The 14,990-nt window shown below is 30.7% G+C and overlaps 1 protein-coding gene, 1 long non-coding RNA gene and 1 other non-coding gene across 4 annotated transcripts in view; 2 read left to right on the top strand and 1 right to left on the bottom strand.

Moving 5' to 3' along the window:
• LOC114755609 (protein FAM91A1) overlaps positions 1 to 14,990 on the bottom strand; it is a 52,989-nt gene that overhangs the window by 32,228 nt on the left and 5,771 nt on the right. The gene's annotated exons all lie outside the window — the stretch shown is intronic.
• Positions 11,218 to 14,521, top strand: LOC114755615 (uncharacterized). Its single transcript, XR_003741319.1, has 2 exons — positions 11,218 to 11,248; positions 13,031 to 14,521. It is a non-coding gene; the product is annotated as an uncharacterized LOC114755615 (long non-coding RNA).
• LOC114755626 (small nucleolar RNA snoR2/U65) lies at positions 13,826 to 13,977 on the top strand. The gene has a single exon (XR_003741328.1). It is a non-coding gene; the product is annotated as a small nucleolar RNA snoR2/U65 (small nucleolar RNA).

Here is a 14,990-nt window from a genome sequence, read left to right as displayed (position 1 = left end):
ATCCAGTTGATTAATTTGAAAAAATTAAAAAAATTACTAAACTACTTTAAAATATTTGTATTTATTGATTTTCTTCAAACTAATTTGCTTTACTTATAAATTAATATATAGTCTAATGACACACATAAGTATTATAGTGAGATCATACAACATATGATATAATTAAGTAATTTAAGAACTTTATTAATCTCTCTAAATTAGTTAATTATATCTTATATTAATGATGGAAAGTAGTATGAATTTTTAAAAGATATTCACCAGGCCATTGCATAAAGGCTCGTTTAATGATGTCTTTACTAAGATCCTCTGTTTAATTATGCCCATTTGATTTTTAAATAAATAAAAAAGTAACCGTTTGATTGTTTGAATTAATTTGGTGGAAATCTTTGAATGATTTAAAAATCGGGAGGAAAATGAGAAAGAAATATATGAATGAACTTGGATATATTTATATATAAATACATACTTGAAATTTTTTTGGGGATAAATTGATGGATTTAAGAACTAATTATACTCTTTTCTGTTTTTTCCTCTTTTCTATTTCATATTTACAATATAAAAAATTGCAAAAAAGGACTTTTAGAGTTGAAAAATTGCATATAATGGCCCTTTTATAAAAATTATTGTCAATTGCTTATCAATTCATTCAGTTGTTATGAAAACTAGTACTTATGTTATAATGGCTTCCTATTTGTAATTTTTCTACTTTCAAGGTCGATTTTCTCTTTACAACATTTTATTGACCCTTATTTCTTATTGTACTTTAATGATGTCACATGAAACAGTCAAAGACAAAACTAGTCTTAAAAAAAGGGAATTTATGGACTTAAGAAAAAGGGTGTCACATATATAGTTGACCGGCCAATATGCTTTCACCGCTGTTTTAGGCCTAAGGTTTTGAGGAGTGAGAAGATATTATCCATAGACCATAACTAGATTGTATTTCCCGTGCGTGCACGGGGTGCATACAATTCACAATTTCATACAATTCAATTGTATTCGACAATAGATCATCACAATAAGTAACACCTAATATGGATTTTGTAGTTTATAAAATTACATGCCTTTTCATAAGTTACATATATTTTAAACTCACATTTCAACATATTAAGAGGTCATTGATGCTACAGCTGATACTTTGTCTTGTTCGAAAGGAGCTTTGGATAGTGATAGATGATTTGAAAGGAGTTTTTTATTTTCATTATGTCAAGTTCTCTCATAGAACATAGTTATGTAATTATTTTTGTTTCAAGTGAATTTATAATTAAATGCTATTAAATGCCAATATCTCAAAAATAAAATACCTGATAACATATGATTAATAACTTCACATAACAGATAAGTAATTTGACGTAAGAATTGTCCATTTAAAAATATGTACAAATATAGTTGAGCTAAACTCTCTTATGCTGTTATATAAATAGATATAATGCTGATTGAATTAATACGCATATACTGTGTTCTGTTATGGACATATGCTGCCACATTTAATCTCGCATTTCTTTTCAAAATGTATTAGGCTTATTAGCAGAGTGTATTTGATTGACATTGAGCCACGCAAGTCCTCTAAAAATCTATTAGGCTTATTTGCATTATTAACAGGGTCATGTATATGTTCATTGGAAAGTTGGACAATTGGATAAGGATTAGGATTCATTTTCATCTCACCTGCCCGAAGACGAAGGAATCAATGAAGTAGAGGCGGTGGAAGAAGAAATTTTGAGTTTAGGTCGAGAAGAGATGACAGAGAAGGTTTGAGTAGAATATTGAAACCCAGATGAGATAAGATTCAGATTCAAACTTGAACTCAAGAAAGGAACAACGCATAAGGCGGGACTTGAATAGTATTTGAATTTTAAACTTTGTCTGATCTGCTTACATAACATGTACTTTCCTAAGCCAGATACGTTAGCGACCAGAAACCAGCTTAAACGCAGCCCCAGATAATACCAAGGGGCTTGTGAACAGTATTTTGTGAGGAGAGCCATCAATAAGCCATATAAGCTGCTAAACTTAGTGGAAGAGTATTTGTATATATATTGATTACTTAATAAGGGTGTTCAAATAGGCCTATTTCGGTTTCGGCCACATTAGGACTGGAGTCTGTTTCGAAATTTTTTCAGGATGGGACAAAGAATGGGTCCCATCCTGGTTCCGTCTCCACAGTAATTTTTTTTTATTTTTACATCATATTATAATTATTAAATATTAAAAATACAAAATATTTAAGGCAAGTGTAGTACAAAATATTTATATTTGTAGCTTTTACGACCTGTGTAGTTGAATGGTTATTATTTATTTAGAGTTTTTATAGTTGCTTATGATATTTGGAATGGTGAAAATAAATTTTGGAGCTATTATATTACTGATTATTATTTATTTATACTTTTCTTTAAAAGAGCTAAGCCCAAAAAAAGATGTTTTTAAAAAGGCTAAGCCCAAAGAACTAAAAATAAAAAGAGACAAACAACCAAAGTCTATTGCAATAGGTTCAACCACAAAACAAAAATATTTTTTTTTTTTAAAAAAAGGGGACATCCTAGTCCCATCCCAATTCTGTCCCATCCCTACTGAGACTGGGACAATATCGTCAGGATGGGACAGGACATGGGACAGATTTCTTGTCCCGTCCCTATTCATCAAGACAAACTTATCCCGATTTGGTCCCGTCTCATAAACAACCTTATTACTTAATGAGTCTAGATGAATGTTAACTGTTAAGTAATAAACTAATTCCTATTTTTTGTATCGTGATATTTTCTTTCTTTCTTCTTCTTTTTGTTTTTTTCGTTTTTGGTATAAACTCTGAGTCTCCCTATTGAATTATGAGTGTTAATATTAAAGTTTTTCCAATAAGTATGTTTCTTGAAATTTGAACTTGCTTATTGTTTTATTTTCAATATGAAGACTTCGAACAAAAATTTTTGCCCGTTTTAAATTCCTGTTTGCATTCATTATTTTGAACAACCATTTATAGATCATAAAGTCATGATATTTTCACATATTTATAAAAGCTCAAAATCCTATAATAGAACTTTAAATTAAAGAAAGAAACAAACTAAAAAGTTTTTTTTTAAATCCTTAATTAAACGAGAAATGTTGAATGGTTGATAACTAACTTCGAAATAACGTAAGTTGATGATATTTCAATACCAAAAAGAGAAAAGGTTGCTGATACATGGAAAATTTTATTCACACGATAAAACGGTACATAGCGTACAAATGAGGGCAAATCATCACTCGAAATTCATGCAAAAGTGGAAAACAATAACTTACATTACAATGAAATACACAGTACATTCCAATCGCCAACAAGATATTTATGAAACATGAAATAAGAACTATGCAGGAAACATTAAAAGGAAAAAAAAAAAAAAAGATGACACAATATCACAGGAAGCGACATTTTTTGCCTAATTCATTCTTCTTTGATTTGGATGAGCTCTTTTCTTTGTTTTCTTTGTATTTCTCCAACGAGTTGATTTTGAGAAAGATTCAGAACTTCAAGAAAGTTGAGATTTGCTAGCGCAAGAGGAATCTTACCTTTAAGCATGTTTGATGATAAATCCAACTATTCTAGGTTTGTCGAGTTTGCAAAGAATTGAGGAATAGGACTAGTGATTTTATTGTGAGAGAGGTTTAGACCTTTTAGTGAATGTAGCTCACCAATAACTTGTAGAATCTCTCCATCAAAAATGTTAGTCAATGAATGTGAATGTAGTTATGATCCTTACCAACTCTAACTCAACACCTTTCAACGTGACCATCACTAATTCTTGATAAGAATGCTTAGTTTCCATGTAATCTACGTTGGCTGCAATGTAATCTACATTCATCATTCTTTTAAATTCCTTGATGTATGTGGTTGGCAAAGATCCCTCGAAAGAGCTGTTGGAACCATCAAAAATTCTTAAATTAGGAAAAGGATGTTTGGTGTTGGAACTATAAATGGCACCATAGAACTTGTTAGCTCTCAAAATGAGTACCTGTAGCTCTGGTAAGCTTTCGAGCCAATTAGGAAATTCACCATTGATCGTGTTTTCTCCCACATCTAAAACTTCTAATTGCTTGCAATGGGTCAAAGACAAAGGCAACAGTCCCTCAAATTGATTGTTGTTCAAATGCAAAGATTGCAAAGAATTGCTCTTAGAAAAAGTGCTTGGTATAAATCTAACAAAATTATTCATCTGCAAATCTAAACTCTCAAGATAAGGGAAAGCAATGTGGCACTTTGGGATGTGGCCTGACAAGTTATTGCAAGACAAGTTGAGTATTACAAGTGAGCTTGCATTGTAAAATGAGGAAGAAATGTGTCCACTAAATTTGTTGTTCACCACAAAAACAAAAAACATGCTATTAGCAACGAAATTTTTTATTTAGCGACGGATTAGTGACAAAATCAAATTAACGATAGAATTAGAGACAGAATTTGTTCTACCACTAATTACTAACAAAAATTTCATCATAAATTAGTGATGGAATAACCTGTTGCTAACCTGATTTTTGAAAAAAAAATTAAAATACCATGTGGCGCCTCTACCACTTCCCATGTCATCATCGGTGATGACCATCAACCACCTCCGTGTGTCCCTGCCACCTCGACAACGACAGCCATGTGACACTGCCACCTCACCTCTACTTGCCACATGTCGCTACCACATAATTCCCCCCTTAAAGTAACTTCTCCAGGGCTCGAATCCAGGACATCGTCTGTACATATGTGCAGCTTTACTAGTTAAACTGCAATGAACCTGTTGACTTATTATGCAAAATTATATATATATATAATATTCTTTTACACAAACAATTGTATATACATATATATTATTAAAAAGTAAAAATAAACTATATAATAATTTTAATCATAACTATTTTAATGGCAAAATAATGTTTAAATATTTGTTTTACTATTTATTTTATAATTTTTTTATTTTTTCTAGAAATATTTTTAATATAATTTTAATTTCTAATGACACTAATTTGAAATTTTAAATCATAAATAATTTTTAAATTTATTTTTTAATTAACATTGATAAGATATAGAGTTTAATTTATATGTATTATATTGCATTATATTGTATTATCTACATATGTTTTATATATTTGATGAAAACTATTTATAATTAGTCAAAAAATTTTATTATTCAAAAAGTAGCTACCATAATAAAATCTAATAAATTATTCTACATAAAAAATTAAATAATTTGAATAGATTATGATTAAATTTTATTGTTTAATGATTGAAATTCAAAATTCACTTCAATATTAGTTTGTGTTCATATAAATTCATTTTTCAGTTTTGAATTTCTATCATATATTATATCTTTCAATATATTGTACATATGATAAAATTATTTATTTATTATATCAGTATGTATAAGAAAGTTATTAATATTCTTATTATATTTTTTAATTATTATGAATAATCAACAGGAATTGATTTTAATGAAATATGAACAAGTTTTCTAAGAAATTGTCTTCCTATTCTAAGTATATATCTAATGATGACAATACTTTCATTAACACTAACTCCACAAATATATCAATTTATTTTACAATTAAAAATATATTTAAATCATTATATTTTTAATTATGTTATTATATAAATTGTTGTAAGATTATAATCTAAAATAATAAAATTTAAAATTAGTGACGGATTAGCGATAGAATTAGTGACGGAATTAGCAAAGAAAACTTTTGTGACAACTAATTTAGCAACAAAAATTTCTAACGGAAAAAATTTCATTACTAATTCTGTCGCTAAATATTTACTAATAGATTTTTTGACGGATTAGAGACGGAATTTAGCAACAAACAGAAATTCCACCACTAAATTTAATGATGAAATAATTTTTTGTTGCTAATTCTGTCAGTAATGAGCTTTTTTTTTTTGTAGTGGCATGGTTGGACATTAAAAAGAATTCAACACCAAAGGATGGAATTGGGAGATTTCCTTGCAACAAGTTGAAGCTGAGATCAAGAAACCACAAGTTTCTCATTGAAAGATATTCAACTAATATCAAGTTATTATGAGAGAGATCCAATTCCAAAGAACCATTCCCCACATTATTGAACTATTGGGGACTATCTCCATGAATTTTGTTATTGGAAAGATTTAACAACTTCTAAATTTGAAGGTTTCCTAATTGTTTAGGAAAGTCATTGATGTTGCAAGAGGTAGTTCTAACTTTGTAGATTGGGAATGGCATAGTGAGCATCATTATTAGAGCTAAGTGAGAGAAACTTGTTGTTTGAAAGATCAAGATGTTCTAGATTTTGAAGCTTTGAGAATGGATGAAGACTAATAGGGCCTCTCAAATTATTTGATGGTAGACTTAGAACTGAAAGGATTTAGGAAACCAAAAATCGACTCACGAAGACCTTGCAACTTATTATCATCAAGATATAACTTCTGCAAATTTGGACAGCCTACAAATTTTGGAAAGATAGTGATATGACAAGATTCTAAATATAAGAACCTAAGATTGGGAATGGTGTAGTTAAGATTATTATCAGAGACAAGTGAAAGAAGCTTGTTGCTTGAAAGATCAACATATTATGGATTTTGAAGCTTGGAGAACTAGTAAAAATTAACAAAGCTGCTCAAGTTATTTGGTGATAGTCTCAAACAAGAAAGATTTATGAGGGTAAAAATTGACTCAGAATAATTACCTTGTAGCTTGTTATCAGAGAAATCAAGAAATTTCAAATTTGAAAGATTTCCAAACACATTTGGCAACAAACCACTAAAATAATTATGACAGAAGTATAATGAAGTGACACCTGGCATATTTGAAAGAAATGAGAGCTCACCATTAAAACTGTTAAATGCAAGGTCTAAATAAGTTAATCGATTGAGGTTCTCAAAACTTACATGAATAGGCCCATCAAATTGGCAAGCCTTGAGTCTCAGAAAATCAAGGGACTTCAAATGGCCTATGGAATATGGAAGTTGTCCCATGAGATTTTCATTCTCTGACAAATCTAACTTTTGGAGATTTTGCAAATGAAAAAATTTATTACCTGAATTTCCTTACAACAACGTAGCTAAAAGGCTAAGACAGATTAGAGAGGATGAAAAATTCATGAGCAAAGACAAGGAGCTTGGTGCAATGAAAGACATATGTGCATAATCTGAAACAAATTCTCTTAGATCAGTCATGTTCAAAACAAGCTTCTCCTAAATGGAAGGTTCAAGTCTTAAAGTTAACCATTCATCATATGAGAAAAATTCATTCCCAAACAAATTAAGAGAGACCAATTTAGACAATTTTGCAATTTAAGAAGGAATTTCACCAGCAAACCCAGAATGGCTTAAGTTTAAATGCGCAAGAGTGGAAATATCACCAAATTATTGTGAGCCAAGTTGAGTGTTTGGAGATGAGAAAGTTGGAAGAGGCTACTGTTAGGATGGAATTGACCTTGGAGCCAACTACAACAAAGATCAAGGCCAATCATATGACTAGACATGGAGTCACATGTGATCCCATCCCACAAGCAATAGTTTGAATCATTTCCCTATGAAGCTAAACTATTTTATTTAATGACGAACTAATAAATTTATTTTTTATCGCACAAAATGTGGTATTGAATTATTCCAATTTCAATGATACCGCAAATCGTCAAACACACGAGTTTCTTGTAATAAACTATACACATATGGTGACAGTGAATGAAGACTTTCCTCTTCCTTTTGAATATACCTTGCAAATGCACAATGCAAAATAATTAATGGTGAAAGTGTACATTTGTTCAGAAAACTTTTATTAATTTTTAGTGTAAATTTATTTTGAACGTTTAAAATCATAGCAATATTGTTCAATATCATTAAAAATTAACATTAATTATTAAAATAATAGTATTGATCATTAATATTATTAACGGTAAGGGAACAACATTACTATGATTTTGGAATTTTGGGATAAATTTGCACATCAACCCAATAATTGATATATATGCAACAAAGTATAGAATATGATAAAATTCATTTGATATTACAAATGAAAGAGAAAATTAAAAAATAAATTTATTTAAAATTCAATATTCGTGTCCCTTTTTATACAAAAAAAAAATTTAAAACAATGAGAATACATTGAGAACTAGAAAATAATGATTTTACATAGGGAAAATTATAAATAAAGATTCCCAATATATGAAATTGTGATTTAGAATTCTCAATTTGAAAAATAGTTAATAAAAACCTGGGGCCTGTTTGGCAAGCACCCCAAACCATGGTTTGGGAAAAATGTCAACCAAACAGCCCCTAAAAATATGAAACCATGATTTGGGGACAAATGATGGTTTTGAACCCCCAAACCATGGTTTTATCAGAAGCAGATCAGAGTTACTTCTTGGCTTCAATTATTGGAAGCTTACAGTGGGCCCATCACAGATGACCAAATAGCCCCACTCAAATAATTGCTCTTCCTTTCCTCCTTTGCTCAAATAATTGCACAACAAAATAATTCATCTTCTCCAAAAATATTTTTACTCTTATATTTTATGAATATATACACATGTGGTGACAATTAATTAATTAATTATATTAAACATCGGAGGTAGTATGTTATTACAAAAACTAGTTGTGAAAAAATGTTATGGGATTCCATGATTAAAATCTTTAAAGAAAATTAATATTTTTCTGTTAGCAAAAAAAAAAAATTCATTTTTCTATAAACATATTTAATATTATGTTTTATAAATATATATACACATATTAATTATGTATTAATTATATTATCTTATATATTATCAATTATGTTAGTAAAAATTATTTCATTAACAATTTTATTTCTTCAAATCAAAATATATCATAGAATCTATTCCTTATATAATTATCATATTAACTTATACCCTTTTTGGTAATTTCTACATGTAAAAAGTGCTTCTGGTAATAACTATCTAAACATTCTCACTTCTCAAAATTACTTTTTTATAAAATCTATTCTTTACAAAATCTATTCTCCCTAAAACCTATTCTCTAGAAGCCATTTTCCAAACTACGGTTTGGTTTCATCCAAACACCCCACTGGTCCCATATTGCAAATATAAAATTTTGGTGAAATGTTTGAAATGTCTCTCAGCCAAATTGTGATTTGGTTTATTAAAGTTGTCATTCGCTAAAGTGAACTTGTTATTTCCTACAGTCAACTTGTCATTTGACATAATTAGCGTTGACGGTTATTGTAAACTGTTGAAGCCAACAAAATTTGAAGACTTTTCAATCCCAAAACCAAAATTTAATTTCTAGATTCCATTCATTTATCAATCAAACTGATTGTGGCAGCACCGACTTTGAATTGTCTTTCTTTGGTTTTTTTTTAAATCAATCAAACTAGATTATGTTCATACATTGCTAGTCTATTTTTGTCTCTCTCTCTTTCTATATACATATATATATATATATATATTTAAAAACACATATACAAATAATGCTTTTAATTTTTTAAAATCAATGAGGAATTTCTTTACATTTATAAATTTGGCGTAGATAACACCTTTGGTTTTAATTAATGGATTATCTTTTAATAATATTGAAATATCATATTTCATCTATCATACAAACTTCATAAATTTTACCCGCTTATATCTTAAATATAAAATTTATTTTTTAGTGTAAATTACACTACAAATGAGTTTTACATTTAGAACTAAAGAAGTACTTTCTAAGTTTAATGAAACCTTTATGCACTTTTTATATATAAATTCCCAGCTAACATTTCGAATTAGTTGTCCTCAAACTGAGTGTTTGAGTTACGTTATTGACCACTACAACACACACTCGATCATTGTTGCTTGAGTGTATTATAGGGAATTACAATATATGTTGAAGAATTATATATGTTGAAGATCAATATTATGAGAGAATTACAATTAGGTTTTAAGAAAGGGATTTATATTAACAACTGAAAAGAATTTAATGATAAGTTTCAAAATAGAAAAAGATATAATATGTTCATATTAGTTACTTGTTATTGGGATTTCTTAATAATTATTTTTTTCCTTAAAACCTCATTATAATTCTCCCTACTATTATATACTTTTGTATTAATTAGAAACTCAATGTTGCTTGAGAACTTGCAAGGTAGCCCTTTGATGATGTACCACATGAGCTTATATATGCGCGCGCGTGTGTTAATTTTTAATTAAGGGGCCCCATTGTAATGCTATTTCTGGCCTACATGGGTGTTTTTGGTTGCTATAAAGAGGAATTCTTCAAATATATCTTTATCGTATCTCTAGTCATAATTATAAAACATTATTTATAGTCAACAAATAATATCTTATAATTAGGATCAGAGGTAGTATTTTGTTTTTATGTTTGATCTTTATGGCTAGGATGTTTCTCAATTAAGTTCTTTGATTATTACAATTTTTCTAGTTTTGTGCTGTGGCTTAAACATACGTTAAGTCAATTTCATGAGGATAAACTTGATTGGTTAAATCATCCTCCATAACTTTGGGACTGCTTCAAAAGACATAGTTTGGCAAGACAATTACTTAATAATATATATCTGACTTCTCAAATGTTATAGTCTTAGTGGCTCCATCTTCGTGACTATAGGGCCAAGGGCTAACCTATTTAGGCTTGTGTATGTTTTTAATTATTTGATATATTTTTAAATCATTTTGATAATTACATTTGTTCATTTTTTATTTAGCTAGTATTTGGTTAAAATTATCTTAGTCCTTCATAAATGACATGATCTAACCTGATGTGAAAATATCAATATATTTATATGATAATGGATATTTTTCTATTAGAATTCAATATAACAATTTGATTTGCTTTATTTTTAGTTATTTAGACCTTAATTTGACACTTTATTTTGTTAATATTTATGATTTAAATTAAAAAATGACCTACTTTAAATTTTAAATGATGATTTGATTTATATTTTATGTGTTATTATCTCTAGCAATGAAGATCACATCAATGATGTTGCTATTGTTTAGTATTGGAAAAAATGAAATTTTGTAAACTGACCTAAAATATCGCGCGGCCTGAGCCTCCTCCATAAAGGCCGAGTTTTGTAAAATGGCTCCAGCGGCCCGTGAAAGGCCGGCCCATTTCCCAGTCCTCCGCTTAATGCACCTTTGCCAGATCTTTCGTTTCCGACGGGGGGAGAAAGTGACCGGGGGAGTAGCAAAATCCTCTCGGTCACGGCCACCCAAATACACCTCCTTTTTGGCTTTCCCAGTTCCCACAAAAGAATTTCCAAGAGAGAGGTCAAAGCAGATGAAACGGGTAATATCTCTCCCTGCCCCTTTTGTTAATCCATTTCATGTAGTGCCATAGGCGAGTTTTATTCTAGAACTATGATATCTTTTAAAATGAAAATTCTATTATGAATTTTAGTCCATCCCATGTTGTTCTGATTTTTCATTGAAGTAAATTCATTTCGAGAATGGGATGGTTTAGTATGAATTCTCTTTGGGAATTCTACAGATTCACCTTCGACAGCAATAATATTCTGTTTCCCTAGTCCCTGTTGTTGATTGATCTCCATGTCAAAACTTCATCGTCATTTGATGTTTTCGTTTGGGGCATTGGGTTGGTTAAATTTTATTCGTCTGTGAATGGGGAGTGCGTTTTTTAATTGGAGTTGTGGTGGTCGAATTCTTCTGCCAAGTCTTAACAGTATGGATTTATTCTGAGGAGTTTGTGTTTGATTCCTTATTCATGGCCAATATTTTCTCACATGTAAGTAGTGAACTATAAGGGTCCGTTATGTGCAAAGTTGCGTTCATTTCTTGTGCATGTGTTTGCTGCTGTTTGGACTGTTAACGATGAATATATGAGGAAGTGTTTTGGTGCATATTGTATTTGGCCCGTGTTAGCTGACTGATAAGTGAGCAAAGTGAGTGTGTATAAGACTTAGCGTACTAAGCACTTTACATGAGAAAGGGATCATAATTTATATTTTACCCCGAGGTCTTGTGCTCTCACATTTTCAAATTTTCTGTTTAGTTCCAACAGAAATCTTGAGGATGGGGGGTTCTTTGGTTACATTCGTTTGGTGATTATTCAAGATAACGGTGATGGATTTTGTTCTGAGTAGTTCATGTTTAATTTTCCTTTTTTCACTATAATTTTTCATGTGTAAGTGGTGTATTCACTTTCTTATCTTTCTTTCTTTGTTCCCCCCCCCCCCCACTCTCTTTTGGCCAAAGGGAATACATTCCTTAAGAAAGATTAAAACCAGTACATCATAGGCAAAGTAAATATTATCCAAAACCACAAAAAGAGATAGCAGGCAACATCTGATCTATAGGGTCCTCAAACGAGGACAATGCTAGAACTAAAGGGATTGTAGGTTTACAAGTCAATCATAAAGGCGGAAGCCCAACAACAGCTCCTTAGCACTTTCAAAAGAAGGTAGGTTGCTAAGCTGAGAAGCATCTTTGGAAGGAAAATTTCCCTCAAATAAGAAGTTCCACCAAACATAGCACTGCTAAGAATATTTATAAGATGTTTGCTATAAGAGAGAACCAACAGCTTCGTGTCATCTAGATCTTCAATTGATCAGTTTCTCATTTAGCGGGTCATTCTGTGAAAAGCTGTGTTCGTTTCTTTCGCATGTGTTTGCAGCTGTCTGGACTGTTAAGAATATATGCAAATGTGGTTGAGTCACTCAAATCCAATTGTGCTTTTTTTATGTTAGTCAACTGATAAAGAATCTCCTAAAAAAAGTCGGTGCCTGGATGGTTTACTGTCCTATGCATTTTAGATGATAAAGGAGCATAATTTTACTTTGTTTTTTCTTCAAATCTTTATCATGGACTCATTATATACTATATAACTCTGTTGTTCTTGTGCTAGTTCATCATATGAATTAGTGCCCATAATTGTGTAGTATTTTGTTCAAAATTTTAGCTTAAGTCTAAACCCAATTATGCAAACCCGCTTTCTATTGAATGTCTGCTTGTCAAACTTCAGTTGTTCCAACACAAGTTGAAGGTCTCTTTTGCTATACTGGATTTTCTAAAATAAATTTTCCCAACGTCATTTTCTGCAACTAATATCCAGACATGAGCATTCTTTCCCTGCAACTTCCGGTGTCGTTGTTTGCAAGCTAACCATAAAGCGGACAGGCCCAACAACAACTCCTTAGCAACTTGGAGAGTGGCTAGGTTGTAAAGCTGAGAAACTTCTTTGGAAAGAGAAATTTCCTCACATAAGAAGTTCCATCAAACACAGCACTGATGAGGATATTCAAAAGACAAAACCAACACCTTCTTGTCCCCTAGATCTTCAGTCAACCAGTGTCTCATTTAATGGATCATTCTGTGAAAAGCTTTGTTAATTTATTTTGCATGTGTTTGCAGCTGTTTGGACTTTTAAGAATACATGAGAAGAAGGTTTGGGTTGCTCAAAATCCAATTGTATTTGGCCCATGTTAGTCAACTGATAAATAATCTGGTCAGAAAAAGTCAGTGCATACAATGCTTATTGTAAAATGTATTTGAGATGAGAAAGAAATAATAATTTCTCTGAATTACTCTACTTACTCTTCAAATCCCTAACATGGACTCTTTGTATGATGTGTATGTCTCTGTTATTCTTGCTAATTCATTGCATGGATTAGTGCCCATGACTGTGTAGTATTATGCAAGATATGGTTGAGCATTTTAGTTTTTCTGATTAAGAAATAGATAAATCCTATGAGGAAGAGATCCCAAATTGATTGGCAGTGCTGTGCGCTGAAATAGGTCTATGTGGTTTTTCTTTATTCTTATTTTTAATCGTTTTTTGTGTGATCTTTTTCTAGGGGCCATTTTGTTTGTGATGTGAGGGTATTACCACTGTACTGCTTCTAAGGTAAGTCCAGATGTCCCATCTCCGGTAGCCATTGCAGTAATGACCGGCGATGCTATGATTGGACTTAGAGCAAGATTATTCCATTTCACATCCTGGTAGGAACTGTGGTTCCTATTTTCTTTGGATCCATGGTGTTAATTTCTGGGATTACATATTTCTCTCTGTTTTATTTTTTTAAACTTGATTTCTATTTAATGGTATACATTACTTGAAGTTTATGAGAACTTAGGTTGCGTGTGACAAGAAGCATTAAAAATGAGGGAGTGATATTCCCTAATCCCACTTCTATGGGTTTCTCTAATCTCTCATAATAAGCAATTACTCATACTAAATACTCTTTTAATAGATTTCTCAATTGCAATCCTAATCTCAATTCCTCATTTTCAATGCTTCGTACCAAACGGGATCTTAAGTTAAAAGTTGGAATTGTTGGTTGAATACCTTGATGTGAATTTCTGGCTTATCAAGGTTACATACTTAATGTGCTTTTAGGATGGTTTAGAATTTTTGCAAATGTAGATGCAACGGATGGATTTAAGGAATATACTGTCCACCTACGATGGAGACTAATCTCTGATGTTGTAGTGAGAGCAAAAGGCAAAAATCTCTCCCAATTAGGTGACTGTATTGTTCTCGAGGGTTGAAATCGAACCCCCGACCTCATGATTAAGTGACGAGAGTTCCTACTACTAACGTTAACGTGGCGGTAAATACTATCTCGTTTGCTTAATATAAGACCTAATAAATTACTCCTCTGGGTTTTAATATAGGACTTAATTTTTGAGTTGGTTTTGGTCATAAATATAAGACACATTTCTTGTATTTATCAATTTTCTCTAAATTATCCCTATGAATACTTCCTTAACCTTAATCAAGTAGAAGAAGGAGAAGGGGTATTCAGAAAAATCATTATGCTGTTTTAGGAAAAATGTGTCAATTTTTTTATAATTAACTAACTTACCTAACTTCCTTAATCTAATTAAATTAGTTAAATGAGTCTTATATTAATGACCGGAAGAGTAATTTAAAAAGATTAAAAAAGTTACTAAATTATCTAATTGTAGCATATAATATTATATATTGATTTATAAGTAAGACAAATTAGTTGAAAAAAAATGATGAGTACAAATACTTTAAAGTAATTTAAAGTAATTGAGTAACTTTCTTA

This window comes from Neltuma alba, unplaced genomic scaffold (assembly GCF_004799145.2).
Source record: "Neltuma alba isolate B1F8T4 unplaced genomic scaffold, ASM479914v2 tig00010294_pilon, whole genome shotgun sequence".
Classification (NCBI taxonomy): domain Eukaryota; kingdom Viridiplantae; phylum Streptophyta; class Magnoliopsida; order Fabales; family Fabaceae; genus Neltuma; species Neltuma alba.
The sequence above is the reverse complement of the archived record's forward strand: the minus strand, read 5'-3'. Positions and strand labels throughout refer to the sequence as shown.